Below are 27356 nucleotides of genomic sequence, written 5' to 3'. Positions count from 1 at the left end.
CGTAATGGGTAAGTGGCAGAGTTGAGGTCGGAAACTCAAGTCTGTTTCTTTAAATGTGAAGTTCCACATTAGCTATAATTATTTGAAATTATCTAAATGAGAACTCATCCGGTTCCATACTATTTACGTAAAGCAAGGTCCAGTTAATGTGTCAGCTCTGTAGGAATTTATTTTGAACTTGTTAACTCATCACACGTATTTTATAAATATCTCACGTACTGTCACAGGCAGCCTTTCACTGAAACCCTGTGAAGATTTGGGCTTCTGAGTGATTCCAGAGGGCTTCAGGAGACCGTGCGGGTTTTGGGTTTTGGGGAAAGCAGGCAAGATGGGGGATTGGCCACCTGGCCTCCAGCTTTGCTGCTATGTAACTTTGGGTATCTTGCTGCCTCTGGGTGTCAGTGCCCTTGGCTGCTCAACATTTACTGACGTTCTTTTTGGCACTTTGTATCCCTGTTTCTCTGAATTAAAGTGATTTTTTCAGGGGAGTTAGGAGTGGATTTCCCATGCTTAAAAATTTTTTTTTTGCTTACTGTATGGTGGGGTCACATTATTTTTCCATGTGGGTATCTCGTTATTGCGGCAGCATTTGTTGAATATTTGTTTGTGCATGGACCGGGAAACAAACCCGAAACCCGAGTCTCCCACATGGCAGGCGAGAATTTTACCACTGAACTACCCTTGTACCCCCTAAAATTTTTTAAATTTACTTTTTATTGTGAATGAGAGAGGAAATGCTTAACAACTAAATGTCAACTAGATGCCTCGAAAGTTTAAGACTTGAAGTACTTTTCATGAGATACCGATTATTAAATTCAGTGAAAAAAAATGTCTGGCGGATTTTTTTCATATCACTTAACAAAATAATGAGAAACAAATATTTTCACCTTAGTCTTGTTAGGTTGGGCGTCCTGGGGATCATTATTTTTTAAAAAAGGTTTCTCTTTATTATAAACCAGACAAGAGCTAAAAGAAGAGATTGATAGAATTTGTAGTTCATGAGTCAGGTATGTGGAGTGATCATAGTGTAAGGATTTGGGGTGAGATGGTTCTGGGTTTGCCTGCAGTTTATTGTCTGTGTGACCTTAGGCAAGTCACTTAGCTTCTCTGACTCTTGATTTCCTCATTTGTAAAGTGAAGATACTTATAACCAGTTTATAGGGTTAGTCGTTCAGGTTAAAGAAGATAAAAGGAGATAATGTATCTAAAGCTCTTAGTCTATTTCCTGGCACAAAGGTGCTCAGTAATTGATAGCTTCTATGAACGATAATTATCTTATAATAATAGCCTCATCTTGGTTTACTGAAGCACAACCCTTTAGGGAAAGATCACGGTTACTGGTGAATTAAACTCAACAAAAATTAAATATCCTTTAAAAGCCACTTTGCTCCTGGATATTTTTCTGGGTTATGTCATTACACTTAGCTGTCTTTTATGGCCTCTTTCAACTTGGGTGGTCTGTGAGTTTGAGTTCAAGTCTTCATGAAAAAGTATGTTTCATCCTCCCCCACCTTTCGGTTTTGTAATGTGAATTCAGAATTTTGTAAATTCATAAATGAGTGGCGCACACGGGTTAACACAACAGAATCACAATATGTACTTTGTGACTTCATTTTTTTTTACAAGAGTTGTTCAGGGTTATTTACCCCTAGGAAATGTTTCATCATTGCTGTTGAAAGTATCTCCAGAACTGTGTTAGCAAAGTGGCAGAATTTCCCAACCAGATGTCTGATTTCTTTTCCTCTTTGCAGAGTCGAGTTAAGCATAGCCTTTACTCATAAAAGAGGACGGGAGTTTAATTACTCTCTTATTTCAGAGCTCTGAGAGAGAAAACTAATTCAGTGGAGACTTTCTTTTCTAATTAGGGAAAGTTAGCCACTTGGGGGCTGATCATTTCCTAGTATGTTATTGGATCTGTGATTTGAAGGGAATCCCCAGTGAAGCCCCTGCTTTGCAGCTTTGAAACCGCTGATGGGGCTCAAACTGCGTTTTAAGCGATAGCGAGGGCTGACTCTTTGGATGGAAAGGGCTATGGGAGCAGCCGGTTCCCCTGGACTGGGGCCTCTCAGCTAGCCACCAGTGTCTTGTGAAGTGACACATCTACCGATCAGATACTGTAATTGGTAAAAATCCCTCCCCCTCTCCCCCAGTGAAGGTACCTTGTCTTAGGGAGGAATCTTCATCTCATGTGGTGTAGGGGAAGCCCGGGTGAAAGGGCAGTGCCTTGGCCCAGCTCACACAGGGTCTGTGGTGGTGGATCCCGGCAGAGGCAGGTGGAGACCATGGGAGACACTATTAATGTGAGATTCACATGGTCACCTGAAGTCTTCAGAACCGTCGAGACTGAATTTTATGAATTATTCTATGAAACCCCTGGATTCATAAAAACCAAGTGCATGCGTTTGTTTTTTCTGGTAGGAGGGGGGTGGCCGGGACTGGGTGGGGGTTGGAGGAGGAAGGCTGGCGAGTGGAAAATAAAGAGTCAGGGATCAAAAACGAAAACAAGTCATTCTACTGAAGTGTGGAGCCTTAGATGCTGGCTCAGCACCTGTCGTCCCAGAGAGAAAAACACATTCAAAACGAGAATGGAGCATTTCATTTTGGAAATTGCCCGGTGAGTACGTGCTTATTATCAGAGGCGTTCCACTTAACTGACAGCTGCCAATGACCTTGATTGGGCAATGGCCTGCCCAGCCACACATGCTGCCTAATTATCATATATATTAATGATGCATTAAGGAATTTCATCATCCCGTGTCACAGAAGATCATTATTTTTGTATGATGACACAGTGATGGTATTCATTCGGTGCCAGGCAGAAAATCGTGTGCCCTTGATGTAGGAGGTACATTGGGAGTGGGGTTGAGAGCGGAAAGCGCACCAGGAAACCTTTTTTTGGAGCCCTCTGCTAACTCACTCATTCTGTTATGTCTCCAAGCTTCAGTTCTGCTACTGATAAAGTAGATCTACCTCCTCAATGTGTTGGGCAGGAGGGATGGATTAAGGAGTATCAGTGGAATGCTTTGGAAGGATGAAAGCATGGTGAACACGTTTCACAACATCACGTGAGGGCAACTCTCCAGTCTCGGGAGAGGAACATGTACTGTGCTTTGAGGACAATTAGACCAGAGGTCTCTAACAATGGCTAGATCCAGCCTCCTGCTTATTTTATTTCTGCTGTGAGCTTTACATTTTGAAATGGCTGGAAGAAATCAAAAGAATAGTATGTTGTGACACCTGACGATTTTATGAAGTTCAAATATCCGTGCCATAAATGAGCTTTATTGTCACACAGCTATGCCCGTGCGTTTACTCATTGGTTCTGGCTGTTTTCACGCTATGGCAGTGGAGTCCAGTATTTGTGACAGAGACCACTGCAAAGCCTAAAATATTTCCTGTTTAGCTCTTTCCAGGAAGAGTTTTCTGACCCTTGAACTAGACTGTTGGAAGCAAGGTTCCTCAATTGTGAAATGAGGCTATTATAGAATCACAACATATGATGTCTTCTAGGCCTCAGAAATACCTCCTTTGATGCATCACAGGTTCGGTTGCCCTGTAATGAGTGAAAGCCATCAAAGCAGGAGTTTAATGGGGAATTTTGCAAGGACTCTCTTAAATTGAGATCAGCCTCTTGGCTCTAAAGATAAATTTCCAGACCTTTCTAGAAATAGCACAAGATTTTTCTGCCCTGAGAGAGAGGTCAAAATAATTATAATAGGTGTTTGTGATTCAGTTGAATTTCAGGGACTTTGTCTTTGCTGTTTGAACCCTCATTCTTTTTCCCAGAGGAAATCTGAGAATGGCAACTGGGGAGAGGTTGGGAGTTTCAGGATTACTGACATTTTTCAATTTGAGGTTTGAGTGACAACTTCACTGCTTCTAATTTGATTTTAACTCATTGCCCATCCCTAGAAATAATAGTGATAATAATAGAAGTTATGTAATCCCATTATCCCAGCCCTACCCAGGAGGGTTTGCACAGCTGGACAAAGCACTTTACATTCTGCTGTGGAAATGAATGTCAGTGTGTCCCTTTGGAAATTTCCAACCACCCCAGGTCATGGAACTCCCTGACCTTTCAGGAAGGACAGAACGTGATTCTCTACGTGCCTCAGTCACTCTCTGATTTACATTCGAGCGCTTGGTTTAGGGCGAGGCTGTAAGTCTGCAAGGCTAAGGAAGCCCATTGAGAAGTGGGAGATGGAAAATTAATCTGCTTTGACTACAAGTTCCTTGTAGCCCCATTGTTGGGTTTGTCCAGTCACTAGGCTGGGAATCCTTTAGATTAAGCCTTGATTCACTGAAATGGAGTTGCACAACTGGAAGGAAGAAAATTATAATTTAAGAGGCAGAAATGATCAAATGAATTTTACCTGTCTCAAAGGGAAGTATGTACGGTAGATGCCCACCTGTTATCTTACTTGGAATCAAAGAAGAAGTTCATGTAATAATGACAATAGCAACAGTAAACCTATACAGTAGCAAACGCTTGTATAATATTTACCTTGTGCCAGGCATTGCTCTGAATGCCACGCGTGAGTGGATTGATTTAATCTTCTCATTTGAGAGATGAGACAGTAGATATTAGAGAGCCAGAGAGAGAGCGACTCTTCTTAGGAGGGATAGATTGGAAGGGGGGAAAGGAGATTTTGATTTCTAATTGCTTATTTGATTTTCCTTACCTGATTCTTTATTTCCAGGCTCTAAAACTACCCCTAGAAGAATTAGGACATATCTCCACCCCACTCCCTTCCATAGAGTAGTAAACTCTTAGTATATTGGTGGTCAAATCGCATGTTCAACATTTTATCCATCAGGTTTCACTAAAGCCTTAGGTCCTGTTTTGGGATGTATGTGATTTAAATAAGCTTTATCTTGATGTTAACATGTTTGAAATTAATTATTAAGTAGATAAAGAATATTTCTAAAATGCTTGTGGAATAAAAAGAACAGTACAGTGGACACCTGTGTATCCCACCACAAGTCTGGGAGAAATGACTTTTCTGCTCAGGTGGCCGCTGTGTGTCTCCCTGTCCCTGACCCTTTTGGTCCCCAGCCAGTATCTTAGTTCTCTGTTCACGCCCTGCTTTTCTGGGTAGTTTTACTGTATGAGTTAAGGGGATACTTGGCTTTGCCGTTCTTGAACTTTATAGAAGTATAAAGATATACTTTGTAGAAGGATCTAAGTGTCCTGTGTGACTTGGCTTGTCATGTAGCCTTGCATCTCCAAGGCTCGTGCTGGCCGGTGTGTATAACTACCACTCACTCAATTCCCATGCTATAGTGTCCCAGTGTGTAAATGCTCCACAAGACACTGACCGACTCTGTGACATTTGGGTTGCTTGCAATTTTTACTGTAATGGAAAACGCTGCTTTGAATATTCTTGTTAATTTTTTTAAAAAACGAAATCACTGATCAGGGGGACTCATCTAAGTAATTTTCCTGTGAAAAGGACAGTCTCACAATTGAACTAAAATTTTATTCCTTGCACAGATCAATATAGTTTTATTTGGGGGCACATGCTGCATCCTAAAGTGGGGCTTATTTTTGGTTTAAATTATTTTTTCCAGAATTGAACAATGATTTGTTCAAGTGAATGGAAGCAGTTATTGTCAAAACACTGGAAAGTATATCTTCCCAATTTAATAGTAAAAGAGCAGTAAGAATTTAACAGAGAAACACGGTTTTAAAATATTAATTAATTTTAGTTAGAATGTGGAATACTTCCTTCTCTAAATTAAACACTAAATAAACTTTTTAAAAAAATCCAGAGCAACAAATAAAAAATATCGTATTATATAGCTAAGATGGTCTTTGCCCCACTCTTGTTTCTTTGTAGACTGGAAAAGATATAAATATATATATTTTTATATATGATAAATTTATATAAAATAAATTATATAAATTTATATACATTTAAAATATTTTTAATATAAATAAAAAATATATATTTAAATGTTTTCAACTTAAAAAGATAGCAATTTAAAAACCTTTTGAAATAATCTATACAGTTGTACAAAAGCACAGAGTTTTAGAGAGGCTAAGAATCTAAGGTCCACTCTGCTTTTTTGGACTGGAAAGAAAGCTAAAATTCAGAGAAAGTAATGACTTAACCATGATCAGAGAGACCTTTTAAGCCTCTTTATATACAGCTTCTCTAAAGTAGTTAAATGAGTCTGTCATTTCATTTCTAGATTAGAAGTCAGAAGCCTCCTTTCAGAATAATATTTTTGCATGAGTACCTCATAATTAAAATTATTAAAAATAAAATAGTTAATAAACTCTACAATGAGAGTGTGAGGTTTGATTTCTAAATTTGCTCCCTCTCCGCCCTGTGGACTGCTCTGAGGCTAGAGAGATTTCACTTGGTTCCCATAGCCTGGTGTCTGGAATTGACAATCTTTCCATTGTTTGACAGCTCAGCTGCTGCCACTGGTGTTGCAAGGCAAGCACCGAGCTTGAAGGATCCTGCTGCAGTGTCAACAAGTAGTGGCACAGGCAAGCCTTCAGTAGCTTGTCCACCAGCCACCGGGGCTTTTCCTCTTAAGGAACCAGTAGCTTTGCAAGATCTTCATGAGGTCATTTGAATTGGGCCAGGTTAGTGGGCAGCGAGTTCCGTGCAGTTAGGGTTGAGTGTGAGGCTTTTAATGTCCTTGGAATCTCCCTGACCCTCCCTGTCACACTCAAGGTCCACATCACCCCTTGCCACTGTCCCCCCGTCCTGAAATAGCTGTGGTTCAGCGTGGAAGAAATTCATTCTCTAATCCCTCGCAGCTAGGGAGCTCTGCGTTTGCCAGGGGATGGGTTCTGACTTTCCTTTTCTTAAGGAGAATCTCGGAAAGTTTACTGGGGAGAAAGATAAATCTGTTTTAAGATTAGGAACATAATAGGACGTAAATGCGTTGGATGGCACAGATTCGATTTCCAGCTTTGCTACTGACTCGGTGGCTTTGGGCCAGCCGCTGTGCTTTTCTAGGCTTCTCTTTCCTCAGCTGTAAAACAGGTATAAGATCTTTCCTTCTGGATTTGCTGTGGGGACTAAATGAGCTGGTCCCCTGAATCTTATATGGGCAAATACTCAGAGATTTTACCGCTGAAGTATATAGCAATAGAAAGTATATGAGTATATGAGAAATTATATTTCTATCACCTATAAAAGATTTCATGGGTGAAATCTTTACATACTTCTATATGCATTTGTATATATGTATAAATATATATATATTTTCTATATCGAACATTTTTTTAATGATTCTATATCAGAAAGCCAGTGAATAGAACCTGTAGAAAGCTGAGGCAATAATAATAATTGCTAAGTTCATAGCATGTCCTGATTAATTCAAACCCAGCTGTCCTGTCCCCTTCTTGCTGCAATAGCACTTGTCCTATTTAATAGAATAGAATGTATTGACTTTTTCCTTTATTGGCCTATCTGTCATGTGGGGCTAAGAGCTCCCTTTAGGCAAGGGTTGGCCTTTTTCATCTGTGTTTCTCTGGTACTCAGCATATATTTGGTGTGTCGTGGATGCTAAAAAGTGTGGTTTTGAACCTTGCTGAACTGTTGAGAATTGTCTCTGCCTGAGGTTTCTTTTCAGTACTTCTACTGCGGATAGTCCTTTTTTCTTTTGCTTAACCCGTCCCTGCCTTTCTTCGCATAATTGCACGTTTTCCTGTCTAGGGATCCTGATTCTACACCTGCAGCTTCCAGAATGCGGCTGTTCCTCTCCCTCCCACTTATTTATTTTTGTCTATTTATAATAGACAGCTTGTCACACTTAGCGAATAGGCTACGTTGTTTGGACGGGTCCACTCCAACGTCAGAACTCTTAAATTGAAGGCCTTATTTATATATAGTAAAGTGTCCAACTGCTTCTTTAGTTCTCTAAGTTCATACTGACCGGGCTTAATTGTGAGGGATAATGGTTCATTTCAAGTTAATCTACAAGGCTGAAGTGTGATCTATTTGGGTGGGGGTAGGGTTAAACGGCAGCTGTTGGGCAGTGCATAGCAACTCCTCACAACAGCTTAAACATGAAAAAGGAACTGGAGTAATAGAATATGCTGGAATTTGATGAGGACACCAAAAGCTACAGGGCCTAGATTTGAACTTGCAGTTGTAGACAATGACCGCACCTCCCCAGACCCAGGGCCCCTGAACCCTTAGCCCTGCGATGCCCCAGGAGAAAGAGTGGTGGAATTACCAGCAGGTTCCAGCAGGTTCAGGGGCTTTACACCCTCTGGTTGACACAGCATTTGTTCCTCTTTCCTTAAGTTAAACTTCCATAAAATAGAGACATATTTGCCACCTTAGTATCCCAAAAAGCAAAACTGTTTATAACTTTCAGAGGTGAAAAGTGCCATGAAACTGAAATAATCAATCATCTAATGCACATAACGGGCATTAAACATGTTTTCACAAGAGAATTGGTCTACGCTAGCACATTTTGGAAAATGCCCTAAAATGTAAAAGACATGGTTGAAAAATGCTGACCTAAATCAGTGAGCTTGCATGCCTCTTTTTGTGCATAGGAAATTGTATAGGTGGGTGCGATCCTTTGGATTTTAGACAGAATCAGCTTCTGAAAAGTATTTGTCAAAACCTTATAATGTTTACATTAAAAGACTTGGTGGGGTGGTGCAATGGTGGCTCAGTGGCAGAGTTCTCGCCTGCCATGCTGGATGCCTGCCCATGCCAAAAGAAAAAAAAAAAAGAAAAGAAAAGACTTGGTGAATTAAATTTAACCCTGAAATGGTGGAGTGGTCCAAACTTAACTTTCTGATTTAAACAGAGAAAAGCCCAACAGCTTTTATTGTTTGAACTAGAGTTCCTTAATTTTAAAACAACAATTATTGGCACTTACCTTCCAGACATTGTGCTAGGAGTGGTGATAGGAGGGTGAGTAGAGTGTAACAGTGCACGGTCTCATTCTTGTGGGGGGTACAAATGAGTAAATGTGCATCACCAGAACAGTGTCACAGAGCACATAGCGTCACTGGGACTGTCAGTGTGCTGGGAGGCACCTAACCCGGGCCAGGGCTAGGGGTCGCGGTTAAGGAAGATCCAGAAGGGTGACAGGCAGGCTGAGAAGAATGCAGACGTAGAGCATTTGTAAAATGAGTTCTCTTTTCTTTATGCTGCAGTGTCTATTACTGAACATTTTTTGATGGCTGATGATCTCATGACTTTCAGAGCAATGATTGTGACTACCAGTCTTTATTTGGCATTGTTGATGTACTCCATAAGATGTAGTAGAGTATTAGTGATAGTGTTACCTCAAAGAGATCTTTAGAAGTTGCTTTTTAAAAATAAAACTGTATAGTGATCATCATAAAGTATTGGCAAGGCCCCTTAAGGGGTGGGAGAAAAAATATGAAGTATTTACTTTACCACTGGGGAAACCCCTGATACTGTTGTCAAACATTGTGAACACTCAAATCAATAGGCCAAGCCCTCAATCTTGAGGCTTGCTCTTGTGAAGCTTATGTATGTAGTGCAGAAGCTTAACCTACCTATAGGTGTGCCTAAGAGTCACCTCTGGAGAACCTCTTTTGTTGTTCTGATGTGGTCTCATTCTCTCTAAACCCGACTCTGCAAGTGAAACCATTGCCCTCCCCACTATGTGGGACATGACATCTAGGGTGAAAGTCTCCCTGGTGGGGTGGAAGATGATTCTCAGGAATAAGCCTGGCCCTGGGACTGTGGGGTCAACAATTCTATCCTGACCTAAAGGGGAAAAAGAAGTGTAACAAATAAGGTATCAGTGGCTGAGAGAGTTCAGAAAGAGTTGAGAAACTACTCTGGAGGTCACTCTTAGGCATGCTTTAGTTAGACATTGCTACCTATCATAACTTGCTAACCCCCCACCAAAACCATTCCTGCCAATCCTAAAGAATACCTAAAGCAATATATACTACTAAAGTTCCATGTGCTAGTGTAACTTTCCAGAAACCTACAACCTCCAGATGGGTCCCTGGACCAGATAAATTCTGAAATGCAAAGAGACCAGCCTTTCCAGAACATCAACTAGATCAATTCCCCTATCCCATATTATTGACAGCCCCTTCCAACATGAAAAAGTTAGAATGGGCATACTAAATACCCCTAGAGAGTAGGAGCAAGATCAGAGGTGATGGTGGAATTATATAGAGAAGGTAGGGTTTAACAAATGAGTATGATTGCGGAATCATTATATTTCTTTTCATTTCTGGTGTCTTAGAGCAGCTAGAAGTAAAAACCTAAAATTGTGCAATTGTAACCCTTACCAAACTCTGAAATTTTTTCTATGGTTAATTGTTGCGATGTGCTTTGAAATTTATTGTTTTTTTCTTTGTGTATATGTTTTTTTCATACACACAAAAAAGGTCAATTGTGATGATAAATGCACAGCTTTATGATGATATTGTGAACCATTGTACACTTTGGATGATGACATGATACATGAATATGTATTAACGTCAATTAAAAAAAAGGAAAAAGCAAACAAAAATAACCCTGCATAGAACATGGTTCTGGGGAAGGTGACAGAGTAGTTGAACTCCAGGACTCAGTCCTCCTCCCAAAAAACTAGTGAACAGAAAGAAATTGTCTGAAACAATTGTTCTGGGGCTCTGGAGATCAGGGGAGCAGTATCCAGGGTAGAGCAGGATGAAGTGACTGAGAAACTGCTGCAAAGAGCTGTGAATAGCCCCCTCTGTGGCAGCTGCTGGCGCCCATGTCCCACTCTTGAGGCGGGCCACCTTGGGGTCTGGTTCCTGGCTGGCTGCTGCAGACAGAGAGGGACAGGGATGCCCTCCTTCCCAAGACCAAGGTTGGGTGGGGTGTGGGGTCACGGCTGAGTACAGATCATGGCTTTTAATCAGCAAATTTAAATCGCTGGGTCCTGGTTTCAGCCTGCCTTAGACAAGGACCACCACAGCTACTATTTCAACCTTGCCCCTGATGGGGACAGAGACAGTGGAGGTTTAAAGTCTTGGGGTCTCCTTGGGGAACATTTTGCTGGAGAGTGTCCTCTCCTGGGCGAGCCAGGGAAGCACAGCTCTGGGGAGCTGTCATCAGGGCTTCTGGAGTCTTTCCTGATTCTCTCCTCAGGGGTCTTTTGAACTGACCTGTGCACCCTTCATGGGCCCCTGGCCCTGCTTTGGCCGTGAGACACTGACCTAGGAAGGTCCTTTCCAGGGTGACCTTTCTCCCAGAATTGCCCTCCAGACAAAAGCAGCTAAAGACAATGAAAGGAGAATTAAAAACAAAGAAACAAAAGCCTATAGGGGCAAAACAAGAAGAAACCCTGACAAATAAAGATTCTGGGAGAAGGATTGGAGGAAAGGAAGCTGTCTCCTGCGGGTGAAATAGTTCTGCAAACAGAGCAACCTTAAAAATTGTACTGCATACCCAGGGCAAGAATCAGATGTAGGAGAATTGAATAAATCTGATTAGTCAAACACAGGCCCTTCTAAAGGTGAGAGTAAGTTGAACCAAGTGTCAAAGAGAGCCTAAGTACGACTCCAATCAAGAACAAAACCCCAGATAAAAGAGAGAAACTGATGTTCAGAGTAAATTCATCAAGATGCATAGACATAAAAAAAGTACAAGCCATATCAAGAAACAGGAAGCTCTGGCCCAGCCAAAGGAACAAATTAAAACTTCAGAGGAGACAATTAATCAAATTTGGAATTTGGAACAACTAATCAAAGGTGTTCAAACAGATTTCCTAGACCAGTTTAAGGAGATGAAGAAAAATATGGCTAAATGATAGTAAGAAGATATGGGGTGAGCATAAAGAATATGTAAGTATGAAAAGAAACATAATAGAACTTATGGGAAAGAAAGGCACAATAGAAGTTATTAAGAATACACTAGAGGCATACAACAGCAGATTTAAACAGACAGAAGGATCAGTGAACTAGAAGGAAGAATATTTGAAATCTTATACACAGAAGAACAGTCAGAGAAAATAATGGGAAGAAATAAGCAGGGTCTCAGAGAATTGAATGACAGCACAAAGCATGCTAACGTAAGTGTTGTGGGTTTCCCAGAAGGAGAAGAGAGGGGAAGAGGGGAGGAAAGAATATTTGAAGAAATTATTGCCAGAAATTTCCCAACTCTTATGAAAATGTAAATTTAATGCCCAAGTGGCAAAATGTACCCCCAAAAGAATAAATCATAATAGACCTTCTCTGAGATGCATATTAATCAAAATACCAAATGCCAAAGATGAAGAGAGAATCCTGAAAGCAGCAAGAGAAAAGTGAATCATCATACAAAGGAACCACAAAAGGACTAAGTTCCAGTTTCTCATCAGAAACCGTGGAGGCGAGAAGGCAGTGGTATGTTATAGTTAAGGTACTGAAAGAGAAAAACTGCCAGTCAAAATTTTTTAAAGGTATTTTGTATTGTGAAATGTAACGTATATATATATATATAAAGCAATAGATTTCAAAGTACATTGTAATAGGTAGTTATAGAATAGATTTCAGAGTTTGGTATGGATTATAGTTCCACAATTTTAGGTTTTTCCTTTTAGCTGCTCCAAGACACTGCAGACTGAAAGAAATATCAATATAATGATTCAGCACTCATACTCATTTGTTAAATTCTTTCTTTTCTATTGTAACTCCTCCTTGTCCTTTGATCCTTCTCCCAATATGTAGGGATATTTGGGCTATGCCCATTCTAACTTTTTCATGTTGGAAAGGGATGTTGATGTGGGACAGGGGAGTGGAAGTAGTTGATGGTCTTGGAGAGGCTGGTCTCTCTGGATTTCAGGACTTATCTGGCTTAGGAACCCATCTGGAGGTTTATGGCTTCTGGAAAGTAATCTTAGTTTGTGAAACTTTCGTAGAATCTCAGATAAAGCCCTTGGTGTTCCTTAGGGTTGACAGGAACAGCTTTGGTTGGGTTTTGGCAAGCCCTGGTAATAACATCTAGCTGAAGCTAGTGTAAGAGTAGCTTCCAAAATAACTCTTGACTGTGTTTGAACAAAATAAATACCTTATTTTATTCCGTTTCTTTTCCCTCTTTTGGCCAAGAAGGCATTGTCGATCCCATGGTGCCAGGGCCAGGCTCATCACTGGGAGTCATGTTCCATGTTGCCATGGAGACTTTTGTCACTGGATGTCATGTCTCATGTATGGGGAGGATAAGGCTTTTACTTGAGGAGTTGCAGCCAAAAATTCTTTATCCAGAAAAACTGTCCTTCAAAATGAGGTAGAGTTTAAAACATTCACAGATAAACAGAAACCCAGAGAGTTCATCAACAAGAGACCCACCCTCCAAGAAATACTAAAGGGAGTTTTGCAGGCTGAAAGGAAAAGACAGGAGAGAGAGGATTGAAGGAGAGTGCAGAAATGGAGATTTATCAGTAAGGGTAACTAAAAGGGTAAGAAGAGGTACACAAATAGGATATGACATATAAAAGCCAAAAGATGAAATGGTTGAAGTAGGTACTGCCTTTACAGAAATATCATTGAATATTAGTGTATTAAACTCTCTGATGAAAATACACAATTTGTAGAATGGATAAAAGGTATGAACCATGTATATATACTGTCTACAAGAGTTTCACTTAGACCCAAGGGCATAAATAAATTGAAAGTGAAAGGCTGAAAAAAGATGTTCCCTGCAAATAGTAACCATAAAAAAAAAAAGCTGGGGTAGCTATACTAATATCATACAAAATAGACTTTAAATGAAAAACTGTTATAAGAGGAAAGAAGGATAACTATATATTAATAAAAGGTGCAATCCACCAAGAAGAAATAACAATCATAAATATTTATGTACCTAATGAAGGTGCCCCAAAATACAAGAAGCAAGTCCTGACAAAATTAAAAGGAGAAATAGACATCTCTGCAATAATATTTGGAGACATCAATACACTGCTCTTATCAGTAGATAGAACGTCTAGACAAGGATCTATTTCCTACAGAGGACTTGAATAATATGAAAAATGAACTAGCACTTACCCATGTACAGAACATTGCACCCCAAAACAGCAGTCTTCTCAAGTGCTCATGAATCATTCATCAGGATAGACTGCATGTTGTGTCACAAAATAAGTATCAATAAATATAAAAATATTGAAACTATACAAAGCACTTTCTCTGAACATAAGAGAATGAAGCTGGAAATCAGTAATGGGCAGAGAACTGGAAAATTCACAAGTCTGCGGAGGTTAAAAACACACTCTTAAGTAATCAGTGTGTCAAATTGAATTTTTAAACTGCAATTTTATTGATACAGTCACACACAACCTACAAATCCATCCAAAGTAAACAACCAAATGGCTCCCAGTAAATAGGATAAATGGAAATGAGAACACAACATATCAATGCTTGAGAGATGCAGTGAAGGCTGTGCCAAGAGGAAAATTTGTAGCCCTAAATGCTTACACTATAAAGAAGAAAGAGCTAAAATCAAAGACCAACTGCAAACCTGGAGGAACTAGAAAAATAACAACAAATGAATACCAAAGTAAGAAGAAGGAAAGAAATAACAAAGGTTAGAGCATAAATAAATGAAATTGAGAATTAAAAAGTACAAGCAACAAAACCAAAAGTTGGTTCTCTGGAAGGGTCAATAAAATAGATAAACCTTAGATAGGCTAACAAAGAAAAAAAAAAGGGCAGATAAAAATAAATAAAATCAGAAATGAGAGAGGGGATATTACTACAGACCCCACAGAAATAAAATGCATCATAAAAGGATATTGTGAACAACGATATGCCAACAAATTAGACAATCTAGAAGAAATGGAAAAATTCCTAGGAATACATAATACGCATTGAACCCAGAAGAAATAGAAGACCTCAATACACCAATTACAAGTAAAGAGATTAACTCAGTCATCAAAAACCTCCCCACAAAGAAAAGCCCAGGACTAGATGGCTTCACAGGTGAATTCTACCCTTCATTCCAAAAAGAATTAATTCAATCTTGCTCGAATTTCCAACAAATTGAAGAGGATGAACACTACCTAACTCATTCTATGAAGCCAACATCACCCTAATACCCAAGCCAGATAAAGATACTACAAGAAAAGAAAATTATAGACCAGTTTCTCTAAGGAATATAGATGCAAAAACCCTCAACAAAATATTGCAAATAGAATCAAACAGCACATTAAAAGAATTGTACAACATGATCAAGTAGTTTTTATTCCAGGTATGCAAGGGTGATTCAACACAAGAAAATCTATTAGTGTGAAATACACATTAACAATTAAAGGAGAAAAACAAGATTACCTCTATTGATGCAGAAAAGGCCAAGCATCCTTTCTTGATAAAAACACTTCAAAAGATAGGAATAGGAGGAAATTAATTCAACATGAGAAAGGACATGTGAAAAACCCACTGCTAACATCGTACTCAATGGTGAAAGACTGAAAGCTTTCCCTCTAAGTTCTGTGTCAAGACAAGGATGCCCACTGTCATCAGTGTTATTTAACTTTGTGCTGGAAGTTCTAGCTAGGACAGTTAGGCAAGAAAAAGAAATCAAGGCATCCAAATTGGAAAAGAGGAAGTAAAACTTTCACTATTTGCAGATGACACATAGAAAGTCCTGAAAAATCTACAACAAAGCTACTAGAGCAAATAAATGAGTTCAGCAAAGTGGCAGGACACAAGATTAACATGGTAAAATCAATAGTGTTTCTGTATACTAATAATAAGCAATCCAAGGATGAAATCAAGAAAAGAAAATTTCCATTTACAAAAGCAACTGAAGAATCAAATTTCCAGGAATACGTTTAACCAATGATGTTGAGGACCTGTACACAGGGAACTACAAAACATTGCTAAAAGAAACCAAAGAAGACCTAAATAAATGGAAGGACATTCTGTGTTCATGAATTGGAAGACCAAGTATTATTAAGACTGGTCAGTTCTGTCCAAATTAATTTATAGATTCAATGCAATCCCCAGTCAAAATTCCAACAGCCTTCTTTGACGAAATAAAAAAGCCAATTATCAAATTTATTTGAAAGTGTAAGGGGCCCCAAATAGCCAAAAATGTTTTGAAAAAGAACAAAGGTGGAAAACTCACACTTTCTGACTTTAAAGCATATTGAAAAGTTATAGTGGTCAAAACAGCATGGTACTGGCATAAAGATAGATATATTCACCAGTGGAATTGAATTGAGAGTTCAGATGTAGACCTTCACATCTATGGTCAATTGATTTTTGACAAGGCTGCCAAGTCTACTCCATTAGGACCAAAGTTTCTTCACCAGTGGTGCTTGGAGAACTGGATATCCATATCCAGAGGAATGAAAGGGGATTCCTACCTCATACCTTATATAAAGATTAGTTAAAAATAGATCAAAGACCAAAATATAAAGAGCCAGGACCATAAAACTTCTAGAAGAAAATGAGGGAAGCATCTTCAAGATCTTGTGGTGGGCAGTGGTTTCTTAGACTTTATACCCAAAGCACAAGCAAACAAATAAAAATAAATAAATGGACCTCCTCCAAATTAAAAACTTTTGTGTTTGAAAGAACGTTGCCAAGAAAGTGAAAAGGCAACCTACTCAATTAGAGAAAATATTTGGAAACCACGTATCTAATAAAGGTTTACTATCTAGAATATATAGAGATCCTACAACTCAATGATAAAAAGACAAACAATCCAATTTAAAAATGAACAGAAGACTCAAATAGACATTTCTCTAAGGAAGAAATGCAAATGGCCATAAATCACATGGATAGATGCTCATCATCACTAATTATTGGGGAAGTGCAAATCAAAACTACAATGAGATATCATTTCATCATACCTAATGGCCTAGTAGAATGGCCACTATTAAAAAAGAACCCCATAAAATACCAAGTATTAGAGATGATGTGGACAAACTGGAATACTCATTCTTTGGTGGTAAGAGTGTAAAATGATGCAGCCACTGTGGAAGACAGTTTTGTGGTTCCCCAGCAAGCTAAGTATAGAATTGCCACATGATCTGGCAAGTTTGCTGCCATGTATGTACACAGAAGAACTGAAAGCAAAGATGCAAACAGATATTAGCGCATTGATGTTCAGAGTTGCCTTATTCACAGTTACCAACAGATGGAAGCAAACCAAGTGTACATCAACCGATGAAAGTATAATCAAAATGTGGTATATACATATGATGAAACATTATTCAGCTGTAAGAAGTAATGAAGTCCTGATGCATGCAACAACATGGATAAACCTTGAAGACATTATGTTGGGTGGAATAAGCCAGATGCAAATGGACAAATATTATATCAGCTCACTAATGTGAACTAATTATAATAAGTGAAGTCAGAGTTCAAATCTAGAATATACATTACCAGGAGATAGAATGAGGGTAAAGAATGGGGAACTTGTGCTTAATTTGTAATTAGTTTGTTTGTAAATATTTGGAAATGGATAGAGATGATGGTAGCACATTGTTGTAAGTGTAATTAACAGCGCTGAATTATGTGTGTGAATATATTTGAAAGGGGAAGTTGAGGATCAGGTATGTGACTAGAAGGAAAGCTAGAGGAGAAAACATGGGACTCTGTAACATTAAGTGAACTCTGTTGTTGACAATGACTGTGGTTAGTAAAAATATGAGATTCTTTCATGAATCTTAACAGATAGAATCAGTATTACAAGGTGTTAATAATAGGGTAGTAAATGGGAAAATGCATCTAATGCAAACTATGTTCTATAGTTAACAGTACTATTTTAATATCCATTCATCAGTTGTAACAAAGGCACCACATCCATTCAAAGTGTCAGTAGTGGGGGGGGGAGTCTAAGGGTTATGAGGATTTTCTTTTTGGAGAATGAGAAAGTGTTCTAAAATTGTGGTGAGGAATGTATAACTGTGATTATACTGAGGGTCATTGATGGTGCAGTTTGGATGGATTGTGTGGCATGTGAAGATATCTCAGAAAAACTGCTAGAAAATAAACCTGTATAAATGCCACTTAATCCTTGTGTAGTAGAAACACAATGCGAACTGTTCTGTTTAATTGTGTATTTTTATAGTTTTAATGCCAGATCTATTGGTTCATAGTTGCGCTGTTTCTTTGCTCCTGTTCACCATTGCTACCTAGAGAGTAGTAGCTGATGAAATTGGGGCTTTGTGTCTTACCAGGGATAGAGGTATTTGGCTCATTTGATATATTGAGTTTACTTTTAATTTTATAATTAGCCCTTGGAGAGTTCTTTTAGACTCTTTTTTTTTCTCCTTTTAAATAGAGATATCATGCTCAATGGTGAAGTACTTGGATAGTCTTAAATATAAAGTGGGAAGCCTAGGGAACCACAAAATACGGTTTTGTATGAATGTTTGCCTGGTCCAGGCAGATACTTAGCAAATGTTTTGAAGTAAACTTAATTGAGATTTTGAACATATAGTTCATGGGTGAAGCATGGGAATCCTGGTTGCAGTCGGTGAATTAAAAAAATATATCTTTGCTGTCCCCACTAGAATTTTATAGTTGGAGCGGGGACAGTTGGAGTATTGGTGATTCTGGTTCATTTGTCATTTGGTTAGCTAATCTTATCCACATCTTGCCTGCTGAAGACTTAGGATGACTACTGTGTTTTGTTCCTTTGAACCACAGTGGTTCAGAGAAATTCGTGCTGGACCGCCTTACCTCTTGCAGCTGCCGTTTTGGAATTGCATTCCAATTCTAGGGATGTTTTCAGTAATAGAGAAAGTATGGCCATCCTTGTCAGTAGCTGTTCAAGATGCTTCATGGCAGATTTCTTGTATGATGGCCTTATGGATCAGCTCCCTCTGCCCAGAAGTTTACCTCATAGGTATTGTATTTATAACATATTATTTCACCACTATGATGTTATGTGTTTAAACAGCACATTGCTGGGATTACTGTTCTCATCAGAAGACTTTGAGATTGACCAGAAGGGAAAAGTGGAGTGACAGATGGCTCTGAAGAGTTCAAGAGAGCAAGTTCAACATGAAGCTGCTTCTCTTAAATCTAGATCGCTGGTTTTTTGATAGGAGACATAGACCTTTAGAGCCGAAGGAATCTGTGGTTGCTCATCTACTAAGCACCTCCCCATGGCAGAGGAGAAGAATAGGAGCTCAGGTCAGTTCAGAAAACATTCATTGAGTGCCCATTTGTTTCCAGGTTGAGGGAGCAGCTATGAGATGAGTTACTCCTTCAAAGAGCTTGCAGAGCAGTGAAAGACATAACCATACCATAAGATCATTTAAATTGTCTGTGGAGAGCACTGTGGAAGAGGCAAGCATGGAGGCACTAGAGGAGCACAGAGGAGGGGATTGAGCCCTGGCTGAGAAAGAGGGAGCAGGAAGAGGCTAGGGAAGGTTTTCTGCCTGAGGCAACCTGAGCTGAATCTTAAAGGATGAGTAAGTATTAACCAGAGGAATGATATTCCTGTTATGAGGCTGCATTCTGAGAAGAGAGAACATGTTCACAGATAAATTGGCTTGAAACAGCATAATTTGTGTCTGGGAACTACAGTCAGGTCAGTATGAGCATAATGTAAAATAGAAAGAGAAAGTGCTGAGAAGATAAGGTTATAAAGGAAAGTGGACTCATGCCATGGGGGATTTTATTCTGTAGTATCTGGGGAATCATGGAATGGTTTTAAGCCAGGGGAGAACATGATCAGATTTCTGTGTGTGGAGAATCATTGTGGAGGATGACTTTGATAGGGAAAAGATGAAAGAGAACCAGGTAGGAGACTCCGGCCATCACTAGGCAAGAGATGATGAGGCATGAACTAGGACGGTAGTAAAACTCGGGCAAGGATGGAGCATTGGGGAATGGCAGCATGCAATGGGCAGAAGAAAGATGAAGAATGTGTCAAGAAGAAGAGAATTTTGAAAAGGAATGACTGAACAGTGGTGTTAGATGCAGCTGAGGGATCCATTCCGATGAAGACTGAAAAGTGTCCAGAGCCTTGCCACTCAAAATGTGGTCCGTGGACCTGCAGCGACTGCAACATCTGGGAACTTGTTAGATATGCAAATTCATGATCCACAGTGTAGACCCGGTGAGTCAGAATTCCTGTGGGTTGGGCTCAGGTGTTTTAACCAGCCCTTGGGGTGTTTCTTGAGCTCACCAAGGTTTAAGAGGCAAAGTCTGGATAGCAAAATGATTATTAGTGACCTTGACTTATCACTTTTTTTTGGAGTAATTGGGGCAGAATCATCACTTTGTAAATTTAGGAGTTAATGGAAAATGAGAAAGTAAAGATGATTCAGTCTTGCAAGAGACTTGACTAAGACAGGAAAGAAAAATACAAAGGTTTCTGGAGACGGGTGGAAATCAAGAAAGCACATGTTTAGTATGATAGAGACTGGATTATCTATTGTTGGTCTTAGAGGAAGGTAGAGGGGTTGAGGCTTAAGCTATGGAAGGTGGATACCAGATGCTGCTAGGTTTGGAGGAGGCTGATGGGGTGGGGAAAAGAGCTAAAGTGACTTGAGTTTTTAAGTGAAATTTTAAAATATTTTAGGCTTTGATCATCTGCTAATGCAGTTTTATCATTAGATAAGGGTTGCATTGATTATAGATTGATATAAGATATGTAGAGACAAGAAAGAGCACCTAACTCTTGCCTGCAGTTTATACATAGAATGTAAGAATGGTCCTGTTGACTGAAACATTCCATGGCATCTTCAAGCAAAGGCTTATGAAGGTATGAAAATAAAATAAATAATTTCCAGCACATGGGGTTGACAGTTTAATGTTTCCTTATTTTTTTCAAAGAAAAATAAATATTTAGAAGACAGAATTAGCCTTGTGTAGACATATGTGTGCGATGTGAATTATTGTAGTGCAGTATGCAGTGGAATCAAAGTGGTGAGTCTCGGCTTCCAGTCCTGGCTCTGTTTTTCAAGGTTCCTTTGAACCCATCCTGGTGTACTGATGCCTTTGAACACACCAGGTTTGAATTCTCATCTCTTAGCTGTGTGAACTTGGGCAGATTACTTAGACTCTGAGTGATTGCTTCCTCGTCTCTAAAATAGGCTGAGTAAGTCCCCATTGCACAGGATCATTTGTGGCTGTTAAATGGGGACATGTGTATGTCAGCTGTTAGGGACACACTCTAGCCTAGACGTGAGAAACCCTCAACAACCGTGTGAAGGTGTGAATGACTGTAAGCATCGATTTGCCATTTAATATCAGAATGTCACTATTTCCCGACCACAGTGCTCTCTCATTTATGAGATTTTTTTAAAGAGAAAAAATGAACTATCTATAAAAACACTTTTATGAAATTGAGCGCTTTGTAAGTTAAAGCAATTACTATGTCTGCAAATACTGAGGAGATTTCGGTGGCCTGAGTGTTAACTGGTTGGTTAACCCCTTTTGTCTCAGGTTCCTAGTAGATTCTCTAAGGGAGAAATCAGTCAGCAGTCAGTTAGCAGCTATTAATTAATACTTAATATGTGTAAGATACTTAATATATTTCAGGCTCGATGGGAGATCCCAAACAAACAACAACAGCGAAAGGAGGATACAAGTCTTTGTTCTCAAGGAGTTAAAAATTTACCAAAATATAAAACATTTCAGGAAGAAAGTAATTCAGGCCAAGTGAGCAGCCCAAGTGGTGTACGATGAAGTTCTTCAGAGGAGAATGATAGCCGTTGCAATCTCTTTTTCATGCAAATGTACAATGTTTGGAGAAAACCGTGGGTGGAATCTGATGGTGTCCTTGGAATAAAGCCTTGTGGCTGCACAGTTAAAGAGTTGATACTCTTGAAATTTCTTAATTAGGAATGAACTATCTGGAATAGTCACTGTTAGCCATTTACTTCGAAAGTATTTGTTTCTCTCCACTATTCCTTGCCTATAAAATAGGTAGTGGAAGAAATAAAAAGAGAAAATAGCAGAGCAGTATTGCAAGCTTATTTTTTTTTTTCATGAAAATTGAGTAATCCTGCATTGTCTTCTTGGAAGGAGCTGTATTTGAACCCTTGAGTGAAGTCTGGATGTGTCCCATATGTGCTCTTCCAGTTTATCCATGAGGCTCTCCTGGTTTCTGGGCCTTCAGGACACCCAGCCTACATTCTTGGGTGCTCCTTCCCCAACATTCCCTACCACCTTTTGCCACAGTGCTCACTCTGCAGGAATGTCTTCCAGGCCACAAGGCATATCCCTTCTATCATACATGATTGTCCATGTTATATTCACCGTATAACTGGCATCTCCTGCTGTAGACTGGATGTGGAATTACAGGTGTCTGGGTATGGGAAAGCAGTAACTTCACCCTCAGCCTGTTTCTTGCTGAGATGCTCCTTGGTTGCTTCTACTGCAATTGGATTTTGGTTCAGATGGTAACTTGTACTTTTCTCATAGCACAGTAGGTGTGAGGACAACACCCAGAACAAGGGAGAGGATGCTGAACCAGAACTCACTCGAAAGGATGAGTTGATTCTGGCTTCCACGAGAGAGAATCTGGCATCCATTTTACCCTGGAATTTCTCAAAAGGAGGACTGTTGAGGCACTTAGCCACCCATGCGGTCACACAGCCACTTTGGTCACAGATCTGATTGCTGTTGCCACATCCTGAAGTCATCCCAGCCAGCGGGGAAAGGGTAACGAGGGAGGCTGCAGGCCGGGTGGTGAACAATGCACCATTCACAGGTTACAAGGAGGTGCTTGTCTCATGTGCCAAACAAAATGGGAATAAATGTCACTCTATAAGCTTGCTTCAGGTGATTAGAACCAATTAAGAGGGTGACACATTGTAGAGAGGGAAAGAAAACACAGTGGGCGTCAACTTTTTCCCTTGGCCCAAGAAAGAGAAGAAGTATTTGCCATCTGCCCACTTCCCAAGTCCACCTAGAAATTGCAGGATAACCTTTAGCTTTTCAGTGACCTTTCGGGACTTTTTATATTGTATCTCCTTAGTTCATTAAACAACAGGGACACTACCTGCTCTGTGAGAGTAATGTCTTAATTATCTTGATGGGAAGTGCTTTTCTCTTTTGAGACCTGAGCTGTTATTTCATGTCTCATTCCCAGGAAAATAGAAAGCCTCTGCATTTGGTGTGAGCAGTGAAAGGAGGATTCCAACAGGTGCCATTGTGAACTTTCTGGTGGAGGGGCCATGGAGAGGGCTCCGTGCCGTTTTGATCTCTGCTCAGATGGGAGGCTTTAGTGGAGTACTCTCTCAGGCTGGGAAGGGGACTCTTTGATCTTGCTTTGCCTAATAGGCAGAACCTGCGTCTCTGTTTCCTCTAAGGACAAAAATAAACAGAGAGGCTGAGTTTTTGAACAGCTGCATAAACAATGCAATTTGGAAGTATGCAAAAAAATATGTGGGTTATATATACATTCATGCCTATAGCATCTTGATACTGTCTTTTGCATCCTTTGTGACCATCAATTGATCTGAGAAAGATTTCCATCCGACACACTGAAATCCAGTCCGTTAATGCTCCAGGGGATTTAAGGCCTCAGAGCATTCAGCTAGAAGCATCTCTTTCCCCTGGACATGGACCAATTCTGAAATGTTCCATCACATGTAAAATAGCCCTCCTTAATTGGTGCAGAGTAGGCTGCTCTTATTCCGGAGGGTATCAGTTGAGTTGATTTTCTGATAGAGGTGATGAATTCATACTTGGATGTTAGAATCTGCTGGTCTAAAACCAAACTCATCTTCTTTCCTCCACCCCTCCCTCTGGCACCCGTCATCCAGCCATCATTTATTTAATGGGTTCACCAATTACCTGTTCACACAGGCTTCAAGCTCTGGAATTTTCTTTGTCTTTTACCTCCCACCTCTGACCTGTCACCATGAACCATGTTTTGTTTCTCTTCTCATTGACTTTTTGTCTCTTTCATCATTGCCACATTGTCATTTCCTCATTGACACACAGTTCAGGTCATGATTATCAGACTAATGTGGGCCTTTTCCAATTCCTAATTTAAGTTTGCATTTAAAAATATCAATAGAAATGAATTGTCTTGGTAATACACATGATCGAATGGAAAACTCAGTTATATCCTGTAGGCCCTCAGAGCTACAAAGAAGCACTGACTTTCAAAAGGCAACAGAGGTTAAAGAGTTTAGAAATTTTGCTCTACAAATTATCTTGCACGACTTTTCCTCCCTCACCTGTCTTGCTTGGGTTTGTCTTTATGCCTCTGTTCTGATAATTCCTCTGTCTGGAATGTTTGCACACTTCCGTCCTCTCTCTAATCAGAATCAGAACTGAGAGTTAATTCAGCTCCTTTGCCGTCTCCTTCCTTGGACCCTTCAGGCAAATGTTTCTCTCCCTCTGCTGAATTTCTGGAACACTTCTGTTCTTCATCCCACATTGGAGTTACTGCCTTGTTTATAGATTCCTGTGTGCATGACTTATCTCTCTCCTTACTAGATCATGAACTCTTGGGCCAAAGGGTATTTATCTTAAACAAAGCGTTTTTGTCTTGCTACCTACAGAGGCTAGCATCACGCCTGGCCTGTGATCACTTGTAAATAAATACTCTAAAAAGTAAATGAGCCCTATTAAATCATGGTAACTGCTCATTTGTCTAATAACGTCTACCCATTATTTTAAACCAACATTTATGGAGCTCTTCACTAATAACAATCACATACATCTCATTTAATCCTCCCAGTAACCCCATGGCACTTTCACCCTCATTTTTAAGAACATTTTTTATTGTGAAATATTACATATACAGAAAAGTGATAAACTTCGAAGTTCAGTTTAACAAAGTTCAGTTATAGGGCAAATTTCTGGTGGTACAAGGGAATGAATAAAGCACAGTGCCGCATCCAGGGAGCTTTAGACTAGTTGGGGGACAGAGGTGAGGCACCTTTTGCATCGCAGTCTGATAAGTACTACGGAGAGGTGACTGCCCCACAGGTACCGGGGGATACAGAGGAGGCTGGGCTCTGGCAGGGACCCCGCCTAAGGATGCATGAGCATTGTCTGTGAATGGACTGGTTGTGGAGAGGATGGACGCATGGTTTTCTCTGAGGGGTGCTAACCAGCTTAGACAGTGATGGACTCTTAAGAAATTGAGCCTGCCTTTCATGGCAAGCTGTGACATTCACCATCGTTTTGGGGATTCTTAGGATTTCTAAGGTGATTGTAAATTTACAGAATATGTCAAACAGATGACGAGAGTGTGTGAGAGGCAGAAACACTATCAGAAAGATTAAAGAAGCAGTGTCTACAGAAATTTACAAAATCAGTTTTAAAAAAACAACAACTCTGGGTTTCTGTTGTCTTCAAGTCTTCAAGCCATGGAGAAAAATGTAGGAAGCACCGAGTGGTGAACTAACGAGAAAAAGAGATGGTCTGCAAAATTTGCAGGGCACATACCTCTGCCCTTTTTCACAGTCAAGTTTAGAATCTCCAAGTCGTTAAGTTTATTGGGCGGGACCTGAGATGTCTCTTGGTTTAGCTTCCACGTGCTGTAAGGCGTTTCTCCACAGAATCCCCAATGGGTGGTCACTCTCTCAGCTTCATGTCCAGGAGGGGAGAAGGTGCCCTCTGTTCTGCCAGGCAGCCCTGCTCTTTCATTGGGTTGGTAATGGTAAAGCCACCATTCACAGCCCTCATTTCACACACCGGAGCGAGATATTATAAATGTCACCTTCCAGATGAAGACCCTTAGGCAGCTTCTTATACTCCTGCTGAGTCATGTTAGACCAACCTCCCTAATCTTCAAAATGCCATTTGCTAGAGAGATAAAGGTAAGGCACAGCTTCTTCCCTCTCTAGGAGCTTATAGCCTAGTTCTGTTAGCATTTCCTGAAATGACGCTGTTTCTGATCATCCTCTTCTGGAGAGCTCTGCTACCAACAGCTGGATGCCACACTCCATGCATGTCCATTAGTGAAGCCCTATGAGGGTTGATTCTTCAAACAGCAAACCACTCAAATCCTCCTTTCACCTCATCCCCACCCACAAATAGCTGTTAAATCCCATTTTCCATGTCATATTTATTTCACAGATTATTCATTCATTTGGTAAACTCTGAGTATCTTCCAAGCATGCAGCATTCTCCTTGAGGCTAGGGAGATACTGTCTAGACTGAGATAGTTTCTGGATTCAAGCTCAGTCTAGTAGGAAAGACAGTTAAATAAAATGGACAGATATAGTGTGATAAGTGCTATGATAGAAATGCAAACAGGATGCTATCCAGTAACAAAAGAGGAACATTTGCCTGGAAAGAGAGGAGGGTGGGGAGAGGGTCAGAGGACTCCTACAGGCTCTGTTACCTGACTTCAGGCTTGGAGCAGAAGCAGAGTCAGCCAGGTAAAAAAAGATGACCAGACCAGACCAAACAGCATTTGGTAATGTATGGTGGCTTGGAAAGGGCTGGGGGTATTTAGAGGATTGCAAGGAATTCATGTGACTAGAATAATATGTCCAATGGGTGGGAAAGAGGCTGGAGAGGTTGACAGGGCTTTGCATGCTGGACTAGAGGCAGTGAATTTTATCCTGAAAGGGTATATTTACCTCTGTTGATTTTAGCCCATCCCAAGCCTTAAAAATTCTCATTGTGTCATGCAGCATAATATTTTTTTGTGAACTGATAAGATTTTATGAGACTACCTTTTCTTAGATAGATACCAATAGAGAAAAAGGAATAATAACATAAGGACAGAGGCCCTGGACTTATCCTCTCAACTGAGGGTCTGACCTGGGTGACTTGTCCCTGCTATTCCTCCACATTCACACTGTGCTTCATCCTCATCCTCTTTGCTTTTCTGGGACATACTAGACTCTTCCCCAGTGTGGTCCTTTACATGTGCTGCTTCGCTATTGGAAAGGCCCATCCTACGGCTGACTCTTCTCAGCCTCCAGATTCCTTCTAAAATGTCTCTCTTCAGAGACTTTACCCTCCCAACCTCCCCACCTCCAACCACTCACCCAGCCATACCCCATCATTCTGCCCTGTGTTTCCTTCATAGTACTGACTGCAAGTTGAAATAGTATTTGTTTCTCTACTCGTTTATTGTTCACCTCTCTCTTTGGACTGTAAGCACCCTAAGAAGAGAGACCATGGGTATTTTGTCCACCGCAGGTGATCTGTAACTATTTTTGTCTTTGTTTGTTGAATGAGAAGGTTTCCATGTCAATGCCATGAGATGTGGTTGGACATGATCCCGAGAAGGGGGCAGGTACCCTCGTTAAGGCTTTCGTTGCCCTCAGACTAACCAAAGGGGAGCAGATGCACCACCCAGGACTGAGACAGGGACCTTGAGACCTCAGTTCAGTGGTACAGTAACCCTCAGAGAAATCAGTAGGAGTGACCACTCTCCTTTTTAAGAAGCTTGTTAAATGAAAGAACAGTGGGGTGACTCCTTCACCTCTTAAAGGACAGTATACTCTGGAATTTAGTGTTCCCCCTGGGGGGAGGAATTCAGGCTTTTTCTGTG

At 40.2% G+C, this 27356-nt stretch overlaps 1 protein-coding gene across 2 annotated transcripts in view; it reads left to right on the top strand.

Moving 5' to 3' along the window:
* BARX2 (BARX homeobox 2) overlaps positions 1-27356 on the top strand; it is an 84257-nt gene that overhangs the window by 11070 nt on the left and 45831 nt on the right. The window lies entirely within an intron of this gene.

This window comes from Tamandua tetradactyla, chromosome 8, assembly GCF_023851605.1.
Source record: "Tamandua tetradactyla isolate mTamTet1 chromosome 8, mTamTet1.pri, whole genome shotgun sequence".
NCBI lineage: Eukaryota > Metazoa > Chordata > Mammalia > Pilosa > Myrmecophagidae > Tamandua > Tamandua tetradactyla.
Note: the sequence above shows the minus strand (reverse complement) of the source record. Positions and strands in the feature narration are given on the sequence as shown.